The 24750-nt window shown below is 38.4% G+C and overlaps 1 protein-coding gene across 3 annotated transcripts in view; it reads left to right on the top strand.

The window, feature by feature from the left end:
• Window positions 1-24750, top strand: part of ALG14 (ALG14 UDP-N-acetylglucosaminyltransferase subunit) — a 120559-nt gene that overhangs the window by 72319 nt on the left and 23490 nt on the right. The gene's annotated exons all lie outside the window — the stretch shown is intronic.

Here is a 24750-nt window from a genome sequence, read left to right as displayed (position 1 = left end):
TGATTGAAAAATTTAGTTAATTTCACTTTTCCCTACAGCAGGAAATGTTCCCTCTGGTCTCCAAACCATTTTTACTCTCAGTGTTTTACTTCTGAATTCCTGGTGGCTACTGGCACACAAATAAGCTGTCACGTTTTATTATGTTGACAAGGAATGGAAAATCAGTTTGTGTCTACTCTATCTGATTGTTTATGCCTGTTCTTTTCTCCATCTTATATTATCTTTCTTCAGAAATGTTTGTTTCCCCTTCATCCTGTCTTCTATTCTTATGTTTTCTTCTACTCCCCCACCCCATTCCCCCTCCTCTCAATATCTTAAGATCTTGTTGGTTCTTTTGTTAGCTTTTTTACTCCCTCGACTTTTGTTCATTTCTGTCATTTCATTCTTTACTGCTTTCTTTTCCTCTCCCGCTCTTATAAGATATTGTTTCTGCTGCATCTCCTTTTCCTTAGCTTTCTAAAAGGTAAAATCAGCATCCATTCAGCCTGACCTTGCTTTAGACCACAGCTGTAGCAATATATAATCTAAGCAGTATACACCTATAGGTAATTGGAGCACAGTTAATGTCCACACCAAATAATGGGTTCATATGTTGTGGCAGCCATGACTATTGATTATTGGTTTTGGTTTTTTGCAGGGCAAATGAGGGTTAAGTGACTTGCCCAGGGTTACACAGCTAGTAAGTGTCAAGTGTCTGAGGCCAGATTTGAACTCAGGCCTTCCTGAATCCAGGGTCGGTGTTTTATCCACTGTGCCACCTAGCTGCTCTGAGTATTGATTATTAATGATAAGTAGGAGAGCAAATCAGATGAGATTATAAAGGAGGTTGGAATAACTGACCTCTAAAGTCCTTTACAGCTCTAAGTCTGGAATAGAGGCAACTAGGTGGCATAGTCAGTAAACATTTATTAAGCAGACATTATGCTATGTGCTGGAGAAGCAATAAATATATAATATTTACAATAAATAAAATGACAGTTCCTGCCCTCAGGGAATTTACAATCTAATGGAAGAAGACTTTACACAAAAGGAACCCAAGGATACCCAGCATGGGACTTGCATGATGTCCATGGAGTTGAAACCAAACAGAGCAGCTGATGGAAAATGAAAGCACAGTAGATAGAAAGCACTGCACCTGGAGTCAAGAAGACCTGAGTTCAAATCCAGCTTTAGTCACAGTGTGACTTTGTGTCAAGTTTTCTCATCTGTAAAATGGGAATGATAATAATAGCACCTATCTCCCAGAGATGTTGTGAAGATGGAAAGAGGCAATATTTGTAAAGCGATTAACACAGTGCCTGACACAAAGTAGGCACTATATAAATTCTAGCTAGCTAGTTGCCATCGTCATCGTCATCATCATCATTACCACCACCACCATCACCACCATTATCATCCTATGAGCTATATAGAGAGACCATTCAAATTCTACCTCTGAACCATCATGGCTGCATGAAAAGTCACTTATCCTCTTAAATTGAAGAGAACATGCTGACCTGCTCTGATAGAGGGAATTTCCTCACCAGGGACTTCCCAAACCAGTAATATCACCAGTCTAGGCCCTATCCTGATGATCTCTCTAACCTGGCCTGGCATGAAGCAAAAATAGGAAGGGTATATCTCACCTCTTCTTTCTGAATCCCTTATTCCCATATGCCTGCCCATTTCAGGTGCCTAGTGTCCTCATGCCGCCCGATGTAACAGCATCTTAACTACACTTGAATTCTTCGGGTTGGTGCCCCAGCCCTTCAAATCAGGCTCACAGAGTCTCAAGTTTGGAAGGTGTACAAGAGATCCCCTAGTCCAAACTGTACTAGAACAGGAATCCCCTCAATTTCCCTGATCATTGGTCATAACTAACATTCTCTCCAAAGAAAAGAAAATTCATCCCTCTCCAGTTTTACAGAGATGGGAGGCTAAGGATGTAGAATACTGCATACACAGTCACACTGCATTATTACTCTGTTGGTTACTTTTGAGGAACTGCTTTTTTTCTCTTTTTTTATTCTTAATTAGAAGGGATGGCTTTCTGGATAGCAGATCAGGGAAAGATAGTTTGTTTTTTTGTTTGTTTTGTTTTGTTTTTTTGTGGGGCAACCAGGGTTAAGTGACTTGCCCAGAGCCACACAGCTAGTAAGTGTCAAGTGTCTGAGGTCAAATTCAAACTCAGGTCCTCCTGAATCCAGGGCCAGTGCTCTACCACGCCACCTAGCTGCCCCCTAAGATAGTTATTTTTAAATGGAGGTAATATGAAAACAAAAGGTATCAATAATTTTTTTTTAAGTGAGGCAATTGGGGTTAAGTGACTTGCCCAGGGTCACACAGCTAGTAAGTGTTAAGTGTCTGAGGCCGGATTTGAACTCAGGTCCTCCTGACTCCAGGGCTGGTGCTCTATCCACTGTGCCACCTAGGTGCCCCAATAAAATTTAAAAAACAAAACAAAACAAAAAAATCAAGGACCCCAAACAAAAGGAAACAAGTTGATCCCTTTTGGCCTATTTAGGCAGCCCCTCCTTTTCCTCCACACAAGGATTGTTTAAATTTATGTCATAAAAATCTCATTTTTGACAACTTTTCATTCCTTTTGAGCCAGCTTCCACTGTAGAATTCTCACCTACCTCTTTGAAATTTGTGTACCCCAAAACTAGCATGGAAGGCACACTGTCCCCAACTTTCATCTTCTTTCATGTAACAAATACTAAAATTGGGTGGTCACTTCCTTCCAAGGTTCCTGTTGTTTGTGCTCTCACAGCCAGTTCCTGTGTGTTGGTCTAAATTAGGTCCTGAATAGCACTTCTTCCAACTTTTAAAGAATAAAGCTGTCACCACTTATAAAATCTAGGTAGCACTTATATAGCACTTCAAGGTTTGCAAAGCCCTTCATAAATATCATCTCATTTCATCCTTAGTACGACCCTGGGATTTAGGTATTGTTATTGTCTCCATTTTACACATGAGAAAACTGAAGCCGAAAAAGGTTAAGTGCCTGGCCTAGGGTCAGTCAATAAATATTTATTAAACACATACTATTTGCCGGGCACTGTGCCAAGTGTTGGCAATACAAAGAAAGGCAAAAGACATTTCCTGTTTTCAGGGAGCTCTCAGTCTAATGGGGGAAACAATATGCAAACAACTATGTGCAAACAAACTGTATACAAGAGAAAATAGGGAGAATAAGCAGATGGAAGGGACTAGAATTAAGAGAGATGAGGAAAGGCCTCCAGTAGGAGGTAGGATTTTAACTGGGACTTGACGGAAGCCAAGAGGCAGAGTAGAAACATGAGAAAACCGCATATGGGCAGGGAGGGTGGGGGGAGCAGTTAGGGATGAGATAGAATGTCCTGTTCTAGGAATTGTGGGGCTGCAAATGTCACTGGATCACAGGATATGTGGCGGAGGCAGGGAGAGGCATGAGAAGACTGGATAGGTAAGAAGAAGCATGTTTTAAAGGGCTTTGAATAGAAAACAGAGGATTTTTCTATTTGATCCTGGAGATGATAGGGAGTTACTGAAATTGATTGAATACAAAGTGACCCAGCACTTTAGGGAGATTGCTTTGGCTGCCGAGTAGAAGATGGACTAGAAAAGGGAGGCAAGCAGACCAATCAGCAGGCTGTTAAAATAGTCCAAGTGTAAGGAGATGAAGACCTGAAAAAGCATGGTGGCAATGTCAGAGAAGGGTGTGTATTCCAAAGATATTGTAAAGGTGAAATAGACAGACTGTGGCAACAAATAGGATATGGGAGGTGAGAGAGAGAGAGAGAGAGAGAGAGGGAAGAGATGAGGGTGACACCTAGGTTGTGAGTTTGAAGGACTAGAAGAGTAGTGGTACCTTTCACAGTAATAGGGAAGTTTGGAAGGTGGTTGAGGGGCAGGGGGGGGGGGTTGGGAAGGAAAGGTAGTGATCGTTGTTTTTATTAATGGAATGGGGGAGAATCTTACTAATTGAGACATTACACAAAACTGAATGAATTCCATTGATATTTTAGAGGAATTTCAAAATCCTATTAATTTCTAGTCATGATGTCAGTATAAAGTTAGAAGTTAGCTCTTTGCATATCCTCCAGAAACAACATAACTACAAAGAGAAAAGAAAACTTTTAAAAAATGTATCAGAGAGCAGAAGAAAGTGCAGAACACAAGGATAGATTTGAAAACAACATGTTGAACTTTTTACATACTTTTTAAAAAAACAAGTTGTATGTAACATGGGCAATATGGTTGCCCATATATATCCCATTTTCCTGACCTACCTGGTATGTGGAAGTCTTTTGGTGTTTGTTAGGTTTAGAATTATTTTAAAATTTTTAAAATATCAAATGTATTTAAGTAAATCAAAGTGTCAAGATGATGATGATGATACTATAGAAGAATTGAAACAATTAATGGACCAGAAACATATGGAAGCATCTGTACTGTAAAATCATTCGAGATGTCCTCAAATGGATAAATGACCCGTTTAAAGAAATTAAGTAAGGATTAAGAAAATCACAAAACCAAATAAAAGTAGAGCTTGAAGAAAGGGTTTTTGTTTTTTGTTTGTTTGTTTTTTAAATCTTAGTAGGAAGTTAATGATAAACAGAAAGGCCTGGCACACACAAAAATATTTATAGCTGCATTTTTTTTTTGTAGAAGCAAAGAAAAACAAGTGCCTGTCACCACAATGGCCAAATGAGTTGTGTAGAATGATAGCTTTGAAGATATTGAGCTAGAACAGACCTTAGAGACTATTTAGTTTAAGCTCCTCATTTTTACATGAAGGAAACTAAGGACCAGAGAAGTATGATGATTGGTCACTTAGGCAGAAAACATCAAAGACAGAATTTGAACCCAGTTCCACCGGGGTTCCAAACCCAATGTTCTTTCCATTGTACCACAATGAGTCATTAAAGAAAAATTTCCAGAATTAGCAAAAACAAGCCACAGTGTACAAATGGAATTGTCAGGACCCTGGCAAAGATAAACCCATGATTCAACTCTCCTACAATACATTTTAATAATGAGAAAATAACACATTATGTCACCAGAAAATAAAGACAAAAATGACTTTTTTAAGAAGACAAAAAAGGGAATTAGATCAGAAACTGGAATATAAAATGAACAAAATTAAGTTTGGGTAACACATCCATAATTATCTGCTCACTATACTCTTTCAAGGCCAGATATGGGCATTGGAGAAGCATTTAGCCTTTGAAGAGTTTGCAGAAACATATACCTCAAGGAAGTCTAAAAGCAATAAAGACTCCTACTCAAAAAGATAAAGATCAGGGGCAGCTAGGTGGTGCAGTGGATAGAGCACTGGCCCTGGAGTCAGGAGTACCTGAGTTCAAATCTGGCCTCAGACACTTGACACTTACTAGCTGTGTGACCTTGGGCAAGTCACTTAACCCCAATTGCCCTGCAAAAATTTAAAAAATTAAAAATAAATAAATATAAATAAATAAAAAGATAAAGTTTTTTTTTTAATGGGCATTTCTGTTGACAAATCATTTGCTAGCAGAATGTGAGAACCCTTTGAATATTGTGCTGGCTCTACTACTAAATGTTTTAGATAACTGTTTCACACACATAGATTAGACTGAGGTGAGAAAGGGATAGGCAAAAGGACAATGTAATATAAAGGTAAAAGCTGTAGTTAATAAATGGGAAGTCACTAGTTTCACTTCCTGCGGTAGCTATTCTAAACCCTCTCTTCCCTCCTCAGGCCTCTGACATCTAGGAAAATGGAGTCTCATGTGTGAGGAATAGTGAGAAGGCCAGTTTGGGGGGTTTGCAAAGTTCAGAGAGAGCATTACTGTCCAATGAAGCTGGAAGAGGTTGGAGCTAGGTTATGCGGGACTCTAAAAGCTAAACAAGGGAGTTTAGTATCCAGTATCTTATACTAGAGACAATAAGAAACCACTAGAGATGATTGAGTATGGGAATGATAGTCAGATCTATGTTTAAGAAAAATTACTTTGGCAGTAGTATGTAGAATGGACTTGAGTCAGTAAAAGCAACCAGGTGAGAGCCTGAATTAGGAGTGTACTCCCAAGGAGTTAATTTTTTTTTTTAAACAAGAGGTTCCATATACACAAATATTTACAGCAACATTTTTGTGGTAACAAAGAACTAGAAACAAAGTATTTGCTCCTTGACTGCAGAATGGCTAAACAAGTTGTGAAATGTGAATCTAATGGTGTGAGTATGATAAATTCAGAAAAGCATGGGAAAACTTATATGAATTGATACAAAGTGAAGTAAACAGAAGCAGGAAAAAAATTGTACACAATGGCTATGGCAGTATAAATAGAAAGAACAGGGGCAGCTAGGTGGCGCAGTGGATAAAGTACCGGCCTTGGATTCAGGACGACCAGAGTTCAAATCCGACCTCAGACACTTGACACTTACTAGCTGTGTGACTCTGGGCCAGTCACTTAACCCCAATTGCCTCACCCAAAAAAAAAAAAAAAAAGAACAAAAACTAAACAACCAGAATTTAATGCTATAAGAGTGTAATGACAGCCAACAGCAGAGGGAAGACAAGGGAAAACAGAGATGGACGTTATGGATATGAAGCACTTTCTTCCTATGTTGATTGATTTTTTGTGAATTTTTTTCCCTTCATTTCTTTGTTATAAAGGATGTTCCTTGGGGATGGAGAAGGGAGGGACACAATGGCAAATGTAAATGATATAAAAATACCAAGCTATCAATAAACTTTTAAAAAGAAGAAATAAAATTAGCATTCCCTTCCAGTAGAAAGATTGAAGAAAAGATAAGTCTATCAATATTGTGTAATTTAAAATTCTAAATGTGGGTTCTAATCTGTCCCCCCAGTTTTGGGGGAAATGACTAAAATCACTGATAAATGAGTTTAGGTTTTTTAAGGGTTTATTGAAAGATAGTAAAAGAAAGAGAAAGATTGAGAATAGATTTCTTATAGCCTGGAAATCCTCGCCTTCCTAAACCTCCCACTTCTGAAGTCCTTAGCCACCAAGCGGATATCTCACACCAGAAGAGGAAGAACTCTCTTGCCAGCGTCCTCTTCCTCCTTCATGTTCCCCTCCCAGAAATGGGAGGTTCTTCAAGCTGATTGGCTAGCGTCATTCAAATTCATTGGTTCACTGGACCCAAAGGTGGTCTCGGTGTAAAGTTCAAAGTTTTTAGCTTCTGAGAACAATACCCTCTTAAGTACCAGCCAGATGTGCTTACAATCTAGTTAACTAGAAGTAAGCCAGTCAGCAGTCAGTTGCTCTCCCCCAATTCAATCAGTTTAGATCAGTCTCCAGGTGGGCCCCTGAGTATCTGCTAAATCTCCTCATCTACCACATTCCGTTATCTTGACACAGTATGAACAAGGGAAATGTGTTTTAGCAATCAAACAAATAGAAGAAGTAATTGTAGACTATTATTGGTTTTCATTGTGCAAAGATAAAATAATTTTGCATAGCAAAAAAACAGGACCTCGGAGATTAAAAGAAAAGAAACATTAGGGAAAATATTCACTGTAAGCATGTAAAATAAAGGTCCAGTATTCAGAATCTAATAGAAACTGGTACTTATACCTAAGACCAATATACAATCTCTAGTGAAGTAATCCAAAAAGATCACGAATAGATAATTTTTGAAGGAGAGAGAAACCAAATGGGGAAAATAAATTCAAATTCTTTAATTATCATAGGAATGCAAGTTGAATCAACCTTGGTATACCATGTCCTACCCATCAAAGTGACAGGAGTGATGGATAGTGTTAGAGGTTACTGTTAAGCAGTGCTGTAGAGAAGCAGGCAGTTTAATACACTGTTGATGGAACTGTTGGCTGACGGTCTTACATAATAAGGCTCACAAAACTAATTGGGTTTTTTAACCCAGTGATTCCATTGACAGGACTTTATCTTTAAAATATCATAGTAAGAAAAAAGTACCTATCTGAACAAAAATATTCATCTGCTGTCTTTGGTTGTCAGCAAAAACCTGGAAACAAGCTATATGTTTGATTTGAAATGGCTTAATAAATCATGGTATAAAAATTGAATATTTATGATGCCATAAAAATGATAAATGTGAGTGCAAGGCAGTATGGAAAGATCAATAAAGTAATGCAAAGCAAGATCAGCAGAACTAAAATACTTATACACATTAACTACAGCAATATAATATTTTTAAAAGATAGAGAATGAAGCCAAAGAGAGGAAAACATCATCTGGGCTTGGATGCAGAGCCAGAACATGTCTTGTTTGTTGTCTTAAAAAAATTTTTTTGTTTTAATTTGTTAGAGGCTGAGTAAGATTTTATTCCATTTTTTAAAAAATATAATCACTTGTCTTTGTTGATAGTTTATGATAATTTTAAATTTTGAGAAATTTCTTTTGAACCTTTAAGCCTAGTGAATCATTTCTTTTTTCTTTTTTTCTTTTTTTGCTGGCCAATGAGGGTTAAGTGACTTGCCCAGGGTCACACAGCTAGTAAGTGTCAAGTGTCTGAGGCTGGATTTGAACTCAGGTCCTCCTGAATTCAGGGCCAGTGCTTTATCCACTGTACCACTTAGCTGCCCCAGAATCAGTTGTTTCTATAAGAATGCCTCCTCTACTACCACCACCTATACACATTCAGAATTATTATTTCAAATTTATGAATATATCATGTTACTAAATTACAAGCTATCTGGATGGACGGACAGATGGACAGACAGGCAGACAGACAAAGTAAATCCAAGAGCATGGCACAGACTTGTAAGAATAGTGTGATACACTAAAGCTTAGAATGAATTGAGGCTGGTGCTACACACTGAGAACAACAAAAAGGGGTTTTGATCTGTTTTGTTTTTTAAACTGTTAAGGAAAGACCTGAAGCTGGGAGTAAATGGGGGCTGAATAATGCGTGAGGAAGAGGCAAAACTACTCAACTCATTTTTTTTCCTGTTTCTTCTAACAAAAGTGTGGTTTTTCAAATTGAAATGATAAAATAAAAACTATTGAGGAGATATTGAAGCCACAGGAAGAGAGGACTGTAATGCCCTCAGTGTGTAACTTCCAACGACCAGTCCCAAGCAACCTAACCTACCACCTATTGAAAGAATAGGGGGCAGCTAGATGGCGCAGTGGTTAAAGCACCAGCCCTGAATTCAGGAGGACCTGAGTTCAAATCCGACCTCAGACACTTGACACTTACTAGCTGTGTGACCCTGGGCAAGTCACTTAACCCCCATTGCCTGCAAAAAAAAAAAAAAAAAATTGGGGGCAGCTAGGTGGTGCAGTGGATAGAGCACTGGCCCTGGAGTCAGGAGTACCTGAGTTCAAATCCAGCCTCAGACATTTAACACTTGCTAGCTGTGTGACCATGGGCAAGTCACTTAACCCCAATTGCCTCACTAAAAAAAAAAAAAAAAAAAAAAGAAAGAATAGGCAGGGGCCATGGCTCTTAATCGCTGTTAATTGGGTTAAAAAGTCACAGAGATTTTTGTTGTAACAAAGAACTGACAACAAAGGGGGTGCCCCTCAATGGAGGAATGACTAAACAAATTGTCGTATGTGAATGTAACAAAATATTGTTATTCCCTAAGATATTAAGAAAAGGACAGTTTCAGAGAAATTTTGGAAAACTCATATGAACTGATGCAGAGTGAAGTGAGTAGTACCAGGAAGGCAATTTATAAAATAATAACAGTATTGTAAAAAAAACAACTTCAAAAGTCTTTGATGAACACCGTTGCCAATCATGATTTCACAGGACCAATGATGAATCATTCTCCTTACCTCCTAACAAGAGAGGATGATGGACTCAAAGTGCAGAGTGAGATATACTTATCTGAATGTGGCCAGTGTGTGGATTCGCTTTGCTGATTAAAATGTGAGCTTCTTCAGAAGAAGGATTATATTTTTTCCTTTATTTATATTCTCGATGTTTAGCATAGTGCCTAGAACATAGTGAATGCTTGTTGACTCACTGACGGGAAGGGGAGGATCTAGTAACGGCCCCCAGGATCTGGATTGGGTGATACATTTGGATATCATGAATTTCCAGGAATGAGAGATTGCTTAGTGAAGGTGACTGAGGTAGGGTGTGGAAGTAGCCGTGGGAAACAAAGAATATTTTTACTCTCTCTACCAGGAACAGTGAATCAGGGGTATGAGAAAAAGTGTAGCCAATACTAGAGAGGGTAAACAGGGTTAGAGTGTCATCAGGAGGGAGCCATGTTTCAGTGAGGGTCTGAAGATGAAAGGAGCAAGAAAGAAAGAAATTCAGGATGAAAGGAAGTTTGTTCTCTCTGAGGCATGCATTCCAGAGGACACTGGGGAAGGAGCATTGGAGTGGGGCATTAGGGGTAAGGGGGCGGGAAGTTAGGGCTGAGATCAGTAGGCCTGAGGGAGAGACAAGTTGAAGATAGAGAATAGGGTTTGTATCCTGGCTATTCCAGATCCCTTGAATGGGGTGAATATGAGGAGATTGGAATGTATTTACCATTGAGCAGTGAATCCAGGCAGAACATCAGTGATTGAAGAGAAGTTCATTGAGGAAGGCATTAGATCAAACTATTTCAGGACCACCCTTAAATGTCAGACTCCTTGTAGAGGAAATTCATGTCAAAGCAGGAAGGAGCACATGGAGCTACATGAGAAATGATGGGAATATGTGGCCTCATTAGGAAGATTTAGTAATGCACCAGGATTCTTCTTTTTTTTTTTTTTTTATTAAATCAACTACACAAATACAAGATGAGGGAGGCGTAGTTAGATAACAATTCATGAAAAATATCTGGGATTTTTCCTGGATGGTGCCCAGAATCAGAATCAGTCAGCAGTGTCATGCTCTAGCAAAACCAATGCTAATCATATGCTCTCAAACCACATTCCTGAAGACATTTATCAAGAACAAGAGAGGTGATCATTCTTTTTTCTCTCGCTTTGTCATTCCTTTCACTCTACCTGGTTCAGTTCTGGGTGCCACATTAGAGGAAGAAAATTAACACAATTTAGTGGGCCCAAAAGAGGGACACGTGAGATAGTGAGGAAACTGGAGACCATAATATGACCAATAGTTAAGGGAGCTGGGGAAAAGAGAGCTTGGGGGCATGTGGTAACTGTCGTCAAGTATTTAAAAGGTTGTTCTTTTCCACGGAAGGGGATTAGACATGTTCGGCTTCTGAGGAGCAATGGGTAGAAATTGTAGAAAGGCAGATTTGGGCTTTATGTCAGGAAACACATCCTATAGAGCTGCCTAAGAATGGAATGGGTTGGTTTGGAAGGTTGTCAGTTTGCCGTCTCTGGAGGCCTCCAAGCAGGAGCTGAACGATCTTTTTTGTCAGGGACGTTATAGAGGGTGCAGGTACTTCACTCAGGATAGGTTGGACTGGATGTGTTATGGATTATATCACTTAACCTCTCAGGCCTCATTTTTCGAGTATCTAAAATGAAGGAGTTGGGCTAGATTACCTCTAAGGTCCTTTCCAACCCTAAATTCTATTATTATCCTTTGGCCTCCAAGGTCCTTCCAACTCTGAGATTCCATGGTCCTATGACACCTGTCTTATTTACATTTCCAATATCAAAGGTCTATCTCAGGGGGCAGCTAGGTGGCGTAGTGGATAGGGCACTGGCCCTGGATTCAAGAGGACTTGACTTCAAATCCAGCCTCAGACACTTGACACTTACTAGCTGTGTGACCCTGGGCAAATCACTTAACCCTCATTGCCCCACACACACATAAAAAAAAAAAAGCAAAAAAAAATTTTTTAATTATAAAAAAAGGTCTCTCTCAGAGCTGAATACATAGTAGGCATGAAGTAAATACTTGTTGAATGATTTGACTTCCAAAATATTGATGAGACATCCCGACATAGCCAACTGTCTGCCAAAAGACAATCTAGATTTAAGGTTTGCAGTTGAGTGTGTAATCATCCCTTTTTCTATTCTCCCATGTTATTGAAATGCTTGTTTTAGTTCTTAAGTTCAGAATAAAATAAATAAAAAGCAAAAAGCAAAATGGTGTTACCAGTACTAAAATTTTCTGAGCATCCAACTCAACTAACAAATGTTTAAAATTTGTGTGTCCCATGCATTGTCCTTGCTAGAGTCTTCCACTGGATAATCTCTGGATAAGAGGAGGCCACTTACTTTTTTCCCTAGGCCTGTTTTTTTTTTCTTTTTTTTTTTTTTTTTTAGTGAGGCAATTGGGGTTAAGTAACTTGCCCAGGGGTCACACAGCTAGTAAGTGTTAAGTGTCTGAGACCGGATTTGAACTCAGGTATTCCTGACTCCAGGGCCGGTACTCTATCCACTGCGCCACCTAGCTGCCCCTAGGCCTGTTTTTTTTGTAGAATCAAACACCTTATAGCGAGAGTCTTCTAGAGCCAGATAGCTGGTAGAGGTAGAATCCTTAACAACAATCAAATGTCAGCACAGAAGGCAGCAGGGAGTACTCTTTCTCTCCTTGGTAACAATGTAGTGCACAGATCAATATTTAGGAAGTTGGATTTCACTCAGGATAAGAGAACTCCATTTCAGATCATGGTGTGGAAGATCCATTTCCTTCAACAGCGTTTTCATTTCAGATCTTGGCCTTAGAAATCTAGAAAATAAATCTGCACCCTTTTGCACATGGTACAAAAAGTAGTGTGTTTATTCTCCCATGATTATTCCTCCTCCCCTTTCCTTTAAAGAAGGGCTTAAGGGGGGCCTGAAAGATGTAACCACCATGGCAGCAAGATGCCTGGATTGTGGCACGGCAACCACCTCAGCAGGAGGAAGGAAGGCGAGAGGTTAGTTTTTCGGGTTTTGTTTTTTAAAAGGGCCAGTGTCGGTCTACTCAAGATATAAAATAAGTAATGCAATTGCCACAAAGAGCCTCATCTCCCTTCTGCTCTAAAATCCATCTGTAGTCATTCGTTGTGAAACAACCCAGGCATAGTAACTTTCCTTTCACTGTGAAATCAAAGCAGCAGATGCTCACTCTTATTTATGAGGCACAGGCTTTTGAACTGAGAAACTTGGTGTTCCACTGTTGAAAACAGGTTCAGTGCTCCCGGCAACATTTGGAATCATCCTCTCCAACTGTCAGACTCATGTCCAATGACCTTTGGCTGTGAAAGAAAGAGCATTTCACAGATGAACTGCTTACTTAAAACCTCATCACTGACCCTCAAAGAGACTCATGCTTTTATATTAAAATAAATGCTGCTTCTCGTCCGAACTGTTCTGCCAAGAGGGTCCCCAACTTTTCCACTCTGGTTTTGTCAGATGATCTAGGCTGCAAGACCAAGTGGAATGTAGTCATATTTCTAGGGTATCTCTGCCAGAGACTGGGAACCAGTGCCATGTAGGATGATTAAGCAACACACGGCAGAGTCTGTTCTGGGCCTCGTTTTGTCTTATACCCTTTCTTCTCCCACACTTCTCAGATCCAATCATTTGCCAAATCATGTCTTTATTTTTGCTGTAGTATCTGTGACATCTGTCCTCTCCCATCTAGACTGTTGTAAGAAGTAGCCACCTAACCGGTCTCCCTACCTCCAGTCTTTTCTTTATAATCTGTCATCCAATCTACTCTCAGAGTAATTTTCATAATGACCCAAATCTGATCCTTTCATTCTTCTGCCCAAAAGCTTTCAATCATTCCTAATTGTTTATGGGGGAGAAAGAGAAAACAGGAGGAAGCATGGCAGAGAATATTGGGATGAAAATTAACTAAAATATTTCCATTAAAATAAAACAACTAATAATGGCCTTCATGATCATTTTATCCTTCAAAAGAAGGGGAACCATCAAGGTTTTATTCTGAATCTAATTCTTATCAGCAACTGGGAACTGGTGGCTCTGGAGGTGGAAATGATGAGAACCGTGGCAGGAAATGACTACTTCATCACAGAATTTGTGGTAAATGGAAAGTAAGCCATGAATTATCTGACATGGAGCCTAGATTTAGAATAAGAGATTGCAAGAGGTTCATAGAAAGAATAGGTAGGATCTCATGAACCAAAATGATAAAGAAGAGGAATGAAGGAGTCTCTAGAATAAAAGTAAAATCTTCAGATAAGGAAAGAAACAAACATTTATTAAACACCTACTATGTGCCAGGCACTGTGCTAAGTGCTTTACAAATATTATCTCATTTGATCCTCTCAGCAACCTGGGGAGGTTCATTTTGCAGTTGAGGAAACTGAGGCTGTGAGGTTAAGTGACTATAAACTAGATAGGCTATATTTGAACTCAGGTCTAAACACAACCACCATCTGAAGAGACTGATGTAGATACATAGGGAAACCACCACCAGTTTCTCTTTTTCTAAAAAGATGTGGAATCCAGAAAAAAGAACTGTGGAATCTAGATGCAAATTGAACCATATATGCTGTTTCTACTTCTTTTGTTTTTGTTTTTTGAGGTTTTTTCCCTTTTCTGATTGTTCTTTTACAACATAACTCATGCAGAAATATGTTTATTGTGATTGTACATACATAACCTATATAAAATTGCTTGCTGTCTTGGGAAGGGAAGAAGGGAGAAAAATTTGGAACTAGAAGTCTTCTAAAAACAAATGTTGAAAACTATCTCTACATCTAGCTAGAAAATAATAAAATACTTTTATGATAAAGAAAAGGATGTGTACATACTGTATAGAAGCATAGATAGGTAACAGAAGAATACAAAAGCATATAGGGTTGTATAATAATAATGTTGATAATGCTATAGCTCATAATGAACTTAGCCTCTCAAGGAAAAATAAGGATAATAAAACAGGTGTTGTTATGTTTTCTTATTTGCACTGGAAAAGAGGACAAAGAAGGGATAGGACCTCTGACAATAGGGAGAATACATAGCTGTTGAACCCTTGTTTTACTTCTGTTTTCTCTGTCAAGAATTTGGGGGGGCAGCTAGGTGGCACAGTTGTGAGATTTAAAATTGGATACTAGAGCATTAACCTCCCCTTTTTATTGTTTCCCTTATTTATCTCCCAGACTAGTAAATGGAAGAAGCTTCTGATCTCTAGTTAGAGCTTTTATTGTTTGGAAATCACAAGGTGATGTTGATTAGAGGGATAGGAAAGCAGAAATACAAAACAAATAGTCTTAAATCTAAGCTTAGTCTATATTCCCTATAAAACTCACCAAAAGCCCAAGGCCACCTTTGGGGGGGAGAGCCGCATCAAGCACATGCTGCTACAGTGAGCCGGGCCGAGTCCAACTCCAGTCAGTGTCTGTTTGTGCAGCGCAGCCAGTGAACAAGGAGAGCCGAAAAGAGATCCCACTTCTGTTCTCTCCTTGCCTTTTAAGCTCGCACCCCAGAAGTGGAGTGTGTGTGTGTGTAGCCCATGCACGGCCATCGGTCTCCTCCCCGAAAGGGTGGTCCTTCAAAAACTGGCATACTTTTTACCACACAGTGGATGAATCACTGGCCCTGGATTCAGGAGAACCTGCGTTCAAATCCAGTCTCAGACACTTGACACTTACTAGCTATGTGACCTTGGGCAAGTCACTTAACCCTCATTGCCCTGCCCCCCCCAAAAAAAATTGGAGGGGGAGACTTGAAAGGACAGAACAAAGGTAGCTTAAAATGCAAGTATAGAATAGTAAGATAACTTACCTGCCTTTGATGGACCTGGCCTCAGATCCTGAAAGAACTAGCAAGTGAGAACTGAAAAAGAAGGGGGAGTAACAAAGAGAAAAAGTCTGTCTGTCTGCCTGTCTGTCTGTCTGTATATATGTATATTCTCCCAGCTAGATTCCATAGACTATCCATAATGCATGAAGAATAGCACTTGAGACACCCATAAATTGATAGGAGACAAAGTCCAAGAAAGGAGCCAAAAGGAAAATCCCTGGTTTCAAATGTCACAGATTTCTCAAATGGCTAAGTATAGGCAATAAACAAAATGAACAAGAGATCTTAACACAAAGAGGCAAATTTGACCTCATATGAGACTTCGGGCAATAAGAACCACACCTAGGAGATGGCTTTGAATGGATATGAATTATTCAAAAGGCAAGATAGGTTAAAGGGGTCACAGTGACTTTGTATATAAAAAACATATACTCACATATGAGCAAATTCGGAAACTAGGGGAAAAACATCACGGAGAGCATTTAAGTGAAGATCATTGGAAACAGGGAAAAATTAAAAAAGGAGTTCTCCCATCACATTATGTTACAAGCTACCTGACCAGAAAGAAGAGAGAGATGAATTGAGGGAACAAATTATAAGCCTGACACACGGGGGGTATCAGTGATCAAGATATCTATTGGAGCTCTCTCTTTGCCAAAAAACAGAGCAGCAAAAAATTGCTTGACCTGCCTTAATGATAATTTAATTCTTCAAAAGGTGGAAGAACTGAAAAGGGGAAAAAAAATTTCTGGATCTGATTTTCACCCACAGGGAAGGCCCTTCTGGTATGTGATAGAGGTGGGGAAAACTAGATGTAGTTTTACATGCAGCTTAGATGTTGGGAAAGCAAAGTTTAAAGGTTTAGAAAGTATATATGTAAGATCCCTTGGCTAACTTTCTTTAAGGGAAGTTAGCCCAAGAGGCATGGGAAAGTTTCAAGAAGAAAATTCAGGAAGACACAAAGAAACAGTCCTGATAAAATGAGAGTTGTCTGAAAAGATCAGTTTGAACACTCAAGGTACTCACTAACCAACTTAGATTTTTTGGGGGGGAAAGGGGGACATAATTTTTTTTTTTACTTTTTAGGTTCTCATTTGTCTTGATTCAGTGCCCTGTTTGCACCTGGCAAAGCATACTTCTAAGTCTTACTATTCATCTAGTAGTAGAGAAACCGACCTCTAGATTGACTTTTCTGCATGGCTTAAGAGAAGGGTGATTTTTTTTTTTTAACAGCCTGGGCACTTTTGTCCATGAATTATATGTTCATACTCTGAGGCAGGCACTGCTTCTTGTGTTTCCATTCTTCCTAGGAGAAGGATGCAGCACATCCTTCATGAAAGGCATGTCAGTATTGACAAGTTGTCACTTCCGGAAGAGTCTAACTTGGATATTTTCTAAAAGGACACATACAACTCAGCAAATTGGTAAAAATGACAAAAGATTTGAAAAGTCAATGTTGAAGGGATTGTGAAAAGATAGGCACACTATTACATTGTTGATAGATCAGTCACCAGTTCCCAATATCCCAGTACATAATATATCAATGTTATCAGGAAGAACTCATAATCCTCAAGTTTGGGGTTTGTTTTTAACCTCCATTCAAGTCTTTTATTTATCTTAATTTGTCAAAATACCTCTGTGGGTCTATATGTTTTTGTATTAAAAAAAACAAGCCCAAAAGTCTATGAAGAAGATTCCTGTGGCTCAAAATTATGGAATTAAAGAACCCTTTATAAAAATTATTGAGCTCCTTTTTGCTAATGAAGTAGACTGGACAAAAAAAATATATCTGTAAGAAAAATTGTTAACCAGTGTTTACTTGAAGATAGCATGCATTAAGAAAAAAATAAAGGTCAGGAGGAAAACATCACTTACCTATTTAGCACAGGGCCTTGACAGTATTCAGGAGTTATGTAACTTCTTTGAAATCAGACCAATTTTTCCTGTTTAAGAGGAACACTCCCTATTCCTTTGAAAATGTTAACTTTTTCCCCACTTAATCCTCTGAAAAGCCTTCCTAATCCATCAGAACTAAGTGTCACTAAAGTGGCATAAGTTAGTCCCTAAATATCATTTTTAAAAATTGCCAGCACCTAATTAAACTCAGTTGGATAGCTTTCTCTGAAGTCACCAATTGCATGTCCAATAGCATCAAACTTAATAGTGGAATTAAACAAACAAAAAATATTTTAAAAGGTCAAATTGGGAGGGAGTTGTCATCTTGACCTTCTGATCCAGAGCACAGGAAAACAAAAAAACTGAATTTCCTCAGCTGAAAATACTAATAGCCTGCAAAGTTAAGGGGGACAAATGAGATTAACCTGACAGCATATTTATACTTACCCAGGATCATTCCTATAAGACTTTGATTGATATGTTAGGAATCTGAAACCAGGTCAAAAGTAGCAGAAAGAAGGAGGACATAAAAGTACCTGAAAAAAAGTGACCAATACCTAGAGGTGTTGACAACCCCTCTGTTCCATTTGTCAGTTTTGCCCTGCCAAGGAATTGGAGAAGCAGTGGGAATTTCTAGCCTGTGTGTCTTTGGAATGGTTGAATGTCCCCACATGCCTTCTACTATTTCTGAGGTGTGGGAGGCTCTAGTACCATTTCAGAACACTTCTGCCTTACTAGCCAAATTATAAAATCATAGATTTAGGGCCAGAAAGGACCATAAAGACCAACATAGGCCAACCTTCTCATTTTCCAAAGGAAACAGATAAAGAGGTTACATAGGCAGTAAGGAAATAGGATAAAAATTTGAAACCAGGTCCAGTGCTTCCAAATGCAGAACTCTTTCCATTTAGTGTCATCCCAGAATCTCAGTCCACTTTTAATTTGTTCATCTTTATATACCTTGTATATACTCAGGTAATGAGAGTAAAGGTTTAATCTTTGAGTCTTTTCTTTTTTTTTTTTTTTTTTTTTTTTGGTGGGGCAATGGGGGTTAAGTGACTTGCCCAGGGTCACACAGCTAGTAAGCGTCAAGTGTCTTAGGCCGGATTTGAACTCAGGTACTCCTGAATCCAGGGCCGGTGCTTTATCCACTGTGCTATCTAGCCGCCCCTTTGAGTCTTTTCTGTGTACTTTTTTTTTTTTTTTTTTCAGGGCAATGGGGGTTAAGTGACTTGCCCAGGTTCACACAGCTAGTAAGTGTCAAGTGTCTGAGGCCGGATTTGAACTCAGGTACTCCTGAATCCAGGGCCGGTGCTTTATCCACTGCGCCACCTAGCCTCCCCCCCTTTGAGTCTTTTCTAAGGGAAAAAACTTGAAAAGAAGATGGGGTATAAATTTTTTCCTAAGGACTATAATGACTGCATCCCCCAAATCTTGATATGTCATCTCGTTATCATTATAATCAATGAAATTATCTCTTGTTTCTATGATTTGTTCTTTGACCCACCAACTCTTTAGAATTAAGTTATTTTGTTTCCAGGTGATTATTAATACTCCCCCCGCAGCCCTCAGCAACCCTTTAATATGTTTTATTGCATTGTATTCAGTAAAGGATGTGTATAATATTTCTGCTTTTCTGCATTTGTTAGTGAAGTTTTTCTGCCCCAAGACATGATCAATTTTTGTAAAAGTGCCATTAATAGCTGAGAAATCTGTATAATTCTTTCTATTTCTACTCAATAATCACCAGAGGGTTATCATATTAATTTCCCTAAAATTCTCTTCAAGTCCTTAAATTCTTATTAATCTTTTGGTTAGGTTTATTTAGGGCTAATAAGAATAAATTGAGGTCTCCCATTATTATGGTTTTACTGTCTATTTCTCCTTGTAATTCATTTAATTTTTCCTTTAAGTATTTAAAAGCTTGGGTTCACATGTATATTAAGTATCAAAATCCATTTATTATTTGTATTACATTTCAGCAAAATATAGTTTCCCTCTTTTAATTAAAACTATTTGTGCTATTGCCTTATTTGAAATCATAATTGCTACTCCTGCTTTTTTTAGTTCAGCTGAGGCTTAATAAGTTTTGTTCCAACTACTTACTTTAGCAGTGTGAGTGTGTCAAGTGAGTTTCTTACAAACAATATATTACAGTATTTTGCTTTCTAATCTATTCTAGTAACCTCTTCCATTTTAAGGATAAATTCATACTATTCACATTCAAAATTATGATAGTTCATTCTTTTCGTCCATCTTATTCTTATACTTTTTCTTCTCTACTCTTCCACGTCCTATTTATTTCATTTCCCTTTTAACCTTTTCATCATCCCTTTGTAAAGCCTAAAATTCTAGCTGTGATGTTTAAAATCTAATGAGTGGTCGCCTTAAATTAGAAGCTTTAGCAAGAGTTTAGGCTTTTAAGTATTTATTAAAGTGTATTAGAAGTTAGTGAAGACAGTATCATCAACATTGAGTGTTGATCTACTGTGATGGACTATATTCTTCTCACCAATGCAATGGTACAGAAGAGTTCCAGGGAACTCATGATGGAAGAGGATCTCCAAATCCAAGAAAAAAAAAAAAAAGAACTGCGTAGTATAGATGCTGAATGAACCATACTATTTCTTTTGGTTTTGGTGCTGTTGTTTTTTTCTATTTTGAGGTTTTTCATCATTGCTCTGATTTTTTCTCTTATAACATGACTAATGCAGAAATAGGATTAATGTTATTATGTATATATATATATATATGTATGTATGTGTGTGTGTGTATAACAAAATTGAAAACAAAAGAAACCCATTGAATAAATAAAATAGGGGCTTAAAAAACTAATAAACTATATAAACCATTAGTTAATAGATTAAAAAGAAGAAAGATGAAAACCAAATTACTGGCATTGAAAACAAAAAAGTAGAATTCATAACAAGTCAAGAAGAAATAAAGGTTATTATTAGAAATTATTTTATTTGACTATATGTCAAAAAAAGAGAAAATGGATCATTTTGATGACCTAAAACTTAAAAATTTTTGTACAAATAAGTAAATATGGGGGAGGAATCTTTGCAAGTTTCTCTGATAAAGGCCTTATTTCCAATATGTATAAAGAACTGATTCAAAATTTTAGGAATATGAGCCAGTCCTCAGTTGAAAAATAGTCCAAGGATATGAACTGTTCTCAAGAAAAGAGACTTAGGCCATCTATAGCCATGTGAAAAAATGCTTCTGATTACTACTCATAAGAGAAATGGAAGTTAAAGCAATCTGAGATACTGCCTCATATGCATCAGATTTGCAAAAATGACCAAAACATGAAAATGATCAATGTTGGTGGGGCTTTGGAAAAACAGGCACATTGATGCATTCTGCAAAGTAATTAGGAATAATACACAAAAAGTTACCGGGCAGCTAGGTGGCGCAGTGGATAAAGCACTGGCCCTGGAGTCAGGAGTACCTGAGTTCAAATCCGGCCTCAAACACTTAACACTTACTAGCTGTGTGACCCTGGGCAAGTCACTTAACCCCATTGCCTCACAAAACCAAAAACAAACAAACAAAAAAAGTTACCAAACAGTGTATGCCTTTTGAACCCAGCTATACCACTACTAGGAGTATACCCCCCCAAAAAAAAAAAAAGAGAGAGAGAATAGGAAACTGTCCTAAGTGATAAATAATATTTAGAGCAGCTTTTCTTGTGGTGGCAAAAAAGCTGAAAGCTAAAGAAATGCCAATCAGTTGGCTAAGTTGTGATATACAACTGATAGAATACTGTTGTACTGTAAAAAATGAGAAAATACATGATTTCAGAGATGAAGAAACTCAGAGGAAGCAGTGCAGAGGGAAGTAAGCAGAGCCAGAACTTATACCGTAACAACAATATTATAACAATGAAAAAAAAATATGAAGACTTTTGTAAGATGCTGAGGAAGGAAACACCAGAACCATTAGAAATAACACAACAACAACACTGTAAAGACAATTTTGAAAGAAAGAAATATGAACAATACAATAAGCATCCATCTACAATTCCAGAGGAATTGCTATATCCACCTTCTGAAAGAAAGGCAATAGATTTAGGATGCAGAATGAGGCATATATTTTAAAATACAGTCAATGAGGGAATTTGTTTTGCCTGACTATGTATTATTGCTTTTTTTCAGTAAAGTTGGAGGTAGAAGAGAGAGAAATAGTTTTTTGTTAATAAAAAACAAGGGGTAGAGAGCATGCTACAGATGTGGAATGTTGCATGCATTTTCAGATGAGATCATTTTATTGTTAGTTTTACTTAATTGTTTTAATATTATTAAAAGAGACTTCTCACTGAATAGCATCTAAATGTTTGTGAATGTAAAAACAAAACACTTCAGTAGAATTCTTTTTTAAGAGAGATGGGGGGGCGGGCGCAGCTGGGTAGCACAGTGGATGGAGCACTGACTCTGGATTTGGGAGGACCTGGGTTCAAGTCTGGTCTCGGACACTTGACACTTGCTGGCTGTGTGACCCTGGGCAAGTCGCTTGACCCTCATTGCCCTGAAAAATAAAACAACAACAACAACAAAAAAGAGAGATGGGGATGGGAAAAGAGTCCCTTACTTAGAAAAAAGAATATCTGGTAGGTCACTATTTTGCCCATAAATCCTTGTAAGATCATAGTTGACATTAAAAGAGTATGAATTACCATGTACCTGATTGAGACTGAGACCCAGATCCTGGCAAACAAAAATTCCATAAGCTGTTTCCAATCTACTTTCCAAACTTATCTTCCACTACTCCCATAGCCAACCCCTCACTCCAGCCAGACTTGTCTGTCCATTGTCCCTGAAAGTGCCTTTTGTATTCTCCCCTTTATGCCTTTTCTTATGGCATTCTCCCAGCCTAAGCTCTTTACAATGACTAATTCTTCCCAGTGCTTCCTTCATCTGTCCTAACAAAACAATTGAAAGTGAATATTGTAAAAATTATAAAGATCAAGCTTTGTCTACAAGATAAGATATAAGAAGAGACTCTTCCCCCAAATATTTTTTTCTTCTCTTGGAGAAGAGAAAAAAAATCACCTCATCTTTTTTTATTGGAATACTTGAGAGTCCTCTGTTCTATTAAGGGAAGGGAACAAATATTTATTAAGCACCCACTGTGAGTAAGCACTGTGCTAAGTTCTTTACAGATATCTCATTTGAGCCTCACAAAAGCCCAGAAGTAGGTACTTTTGTTTGGGGTTTTTTGTTTGTTTGGTTGGTTGGTTTGGGTTTTTTGCGGGGCAGTGGGGGTTAAGTGACTTGCCCAGGGTCACACAGCTAGTAAGTGTCAAGTGTCTGAGGCCAGATTTGAACTCAGGTTTTCCTGAATCCAGGGCCAGTATTTTATCCACTATGCCATCTAGCTGCCCCAGAAGTAGGTACTTTTATTATCCCCATTTTACAGTTAAGGAAACTGAGGCAGACAACACTTAAGCAACTTGTCCAGACTCAAACAACTATTAAGTGTCTAAGCTGAATTTGAACTCTAGGCCCTGTGTTCTATCCACTGTGCCACCTAGCCACCTCTCTGACCTCCAGTGATTCCCTATTATTTCCCAGATCAAATATAAACACTTCTTTTGGCATTTAAAGCCCTTCACAACCTATCCTCTTCTGACTTTTCCAGTCTTCTTGGACTTTACTTTCACAAACTCCAGGTTCCAGCTGCCCTGCTTGACTTTCTGTTCCTTGCAATAGGAATCCTCCTTCTCCTTAGTCCTTTGCTTTTCACTGGCTGCCCACAGGCCTGGAACACATTCCCTCTTGCCTTCTGCAGCCTGGCTTTCCTGACTTCGTTCAAGGCTCAGCTCAAATCCCACCTTCTACCTGGAAAGAAAAATAAAGAGAATGCTCATCAGTTAGAGTCCAGGGCCAAAGGGGTTGAAGTTGGCACTCCAGGAGGAGGTGGAGACTGTGGCTGCCGGGTGCATGGAGATGGTGTCACAGGAGCATTATGTCACAAAATAGCATTATGACAATATGTGTAACAGACACAAAATCTGTTTTAGGCTGTATGTGACCGAACATATACTATTCATTTTTACTCCTTCGGACAATTATTAGTTAATACATAGTACCTAATATGATTCTTTTCCTTCCAGAAATCAAATTACCTTATCCACACAGCAATCCTATGAAACAAATATACTTTTATTTCCTGGAGAGAATTATTTTTTTTTAATTTCAGTTATATACATCTGAAAGTGCTTATTCTTCAGCTGGTTAAGACAGCCAAATAAATTCGTCACATCAGACCAAAGCTTTCTGTAAAAAGCAATAGAATTTAAAGATGCATTAAAATCCTCTGAATTAGGGCAGCTAGGTGTCGCAGTGGATAAAGCACACCAGCCCTGGATTCAGGAGAATCTGAGTTCAACTCCGACCTCAGATACTTGACACTTACTAGCTGTGTGACCCTGGGCAAGTCACTTAACCCTCATTGCCACGCAAGGAAAAAAAAAAAAAACAAACCCCAAAAACAAAACAAAAAAATCCTCTGAATTTCAGGAGATAGCCAAGTCCTGCAGGTTTAAACAAAGGCTCTGATAGCAATAACTAGGTAGTCTTCTTCAGTCTCAGTTTGTTGGGGGCGGCTAGGTGGCGCAGTGGAGAAAGCACTAGCCCTGGATCCAGGAGGACTTGAATTCAAATTTAGCCTCAGACACTTGACACTAGCTGTGTGACTGGGCAAGTCACTTAACCCTCATTGCCCAGCAAAAAAAAAAAAAAAAATCTCCATTTGTTGAAAAGAAAATTTTGGATTAAGACCAGACAGTTCCAATAATCATTTTCAAATTTCCCTTTAAAAAATTGTATTTTTACCAAGAAAGTACAGATTTCATTGTTTTAAGAAGTATTTTCCCCAACATGTTAAATTCCAATTTTTAAAATTAGTCCTGCAACAAGACAAGAGTGTATGGCTTACTTTAAAGTAAGTCATAGGGAAAGCTAGATGGCACAGTGGATGGATAAAGCACTGGCCCTGGGATTCAGGAGGACCTGAGTTCAAATCCGGCCTCAGACACTTGACACTTACTAGCTGTGTGACCCTGGGCAAGTCACTTAACCCTCATTGCCCCACCCCCCATTAAAAAAATAAAGTAAGTCATAAAAATAAGCAGAGATGTGTTGCTTTGTTTACTTGATATGAAGATGGAATGAGTTTTAGTTTTTACCATAGTATAATTGGCCCTAGTGAGTGACAAAGAATATAATGGAAAACTTAAACCAACATTGACCATTCTGATGTAAGAGGCCTAAAC

The sequence above is a fragment of the Dromiciops gliroides genome, chromosome 4 (genome assembly GCF_019393635.1).
Source record: "Dromiciops gliroides isolate mDroGli1 chromosome 4, mDroGli1.pri, whole genome shotgun sequence".
In the NCBI taxonomy this organism is placed as follows: domain Eukaryota; kingdom Metazoa; phylum Chordata; class Mammalia; order Microbiotheria; family Microbiotheriidae; genus Dromiciops; species Dromiciops gliroides.
This window is presented reverse-complemented; position numbering and strand designations above follow the sequence as displayed.